Below are 1348 nucleotides of genomic sequence, written 5' to 3'. Positions count from 1 at the left end.
TCTAAATATCTGGAGGTGAGATTGAAAATCTTTAGTCTACAAGGCTCCTGAAGTGATTTCAGTGCATCCAGTCAATGGACCAGTTATTTGGGAATCACTGTTCCAGAGACCATAAAAATGAGTGAGGCAGAGTTTTTTAAAAAGAATGTATAAACTGGTATGTTGAGCAAGTTTCCTGACTCTGCCTTATATTCATGGTTCCTAAGTTTTACTCAGATGTTTCTTTCTCAGAAATGCCTTTTCCTCATCTCTGCCATGAAAATATTGTCTGTCCTTCAAGATCCATTCAAATGTGGGAAGAATTGGGACCACATTCCCTATCAGCACCCTTCCAACCCCACATTCATTACACAACCCAATACTGTAGAATCCACCCTTACAATATGCACATCACCTCTCATCTCCTTTTTAGTCTCATCTCCCCCTCATTAGCTCACCTGAACCACTGAATGGCCTTTAAACTCATCCCTCCCGCTTCATCTGTCCTCCTAACTCCAATGTATTCTTTATGGTTCTTTTAATCTTGCACAGTTCAATTATAACTGTTTTCTCATATTGCAAATAAAAGTTTGCTGTTTCCCCGTTACCGATAAATTAGGGATAAAAATGCTCCAGTCTAGTATTCAAACTTCTGTATCAATTAGACTTCCTTTCGTTGTAAGCAATAGAACCAACTCTGACTAATTTAAGCAGAAAAAAGGTATAGGCTAGTTCACAAAATTGAAGTTTCAATCATTTCCCTTCTTTGTATGATTCTTCTCAAAATTCTCATTCTTAGAGAATGATTAATTAGACATATTCCCAACTGTTATTAATAGAAACACAGGGAACACTGACTGAAAGACCACTTAACAATTATGCTCACGGGGTAAAGATAGTTCTTTGAAAACAAAATTAGGGTGCTGTCACCAAAAGGGAAAGTGAATGTTAGGATCAAAACCAAGACATGTCCACTACTCCCAAAATATGGCCCCAATCCAACTGAAGTAAAACTGACAATGACAGAAGTTCTGTGCTTTCCTTTTTGAGGAAAATGGGGAAAAAAGCAAGGCAGCTAATTCTTGGTAGTCTCAATGTTCTCAGGGTTGGAGGAGAAGAGGCTAGTGCTTTGAAGTAAATGTGTAAACAACGTGTGGAATGATTCAAGAAGTAATTATGAGTCATGAGGGTAAAGATAAACAGTTTTCATGTTTTCTGTCTGTGAACAAGCAATTTCTATAGAACTACAGTGTCCTTTGCCAAACAACCAATAGTATTTTTTGGAAAAATATGTTAACCACCATAATACAAGAACAGCCAGAATTTTATTAAGGAGAGAGTCAGTAGGGTAACAGTAACTTCTATAACT

The sequence above is a fragment of the Eumetopias jubatus genome, unplaced genomic scaffold (genome assembly GCF_037043125.1).
Source record: "Eumetopias jubatus isolate StellerSeaLion01/CBP00866 unplaced genomic scaffold, mEumJub1_p1.0 scaffold_8, whole genome shotgun sequence".
In the NCBI taxonomy this organism is placed as follows: Eukaryota; Metazoa; Chordata; class Mammalia; order Carnivora; family Otariidae; genus Eumetopias; species Eumetopias jubatus.
Note: the sequence above shows the minus strand (reverse complement) of the source record.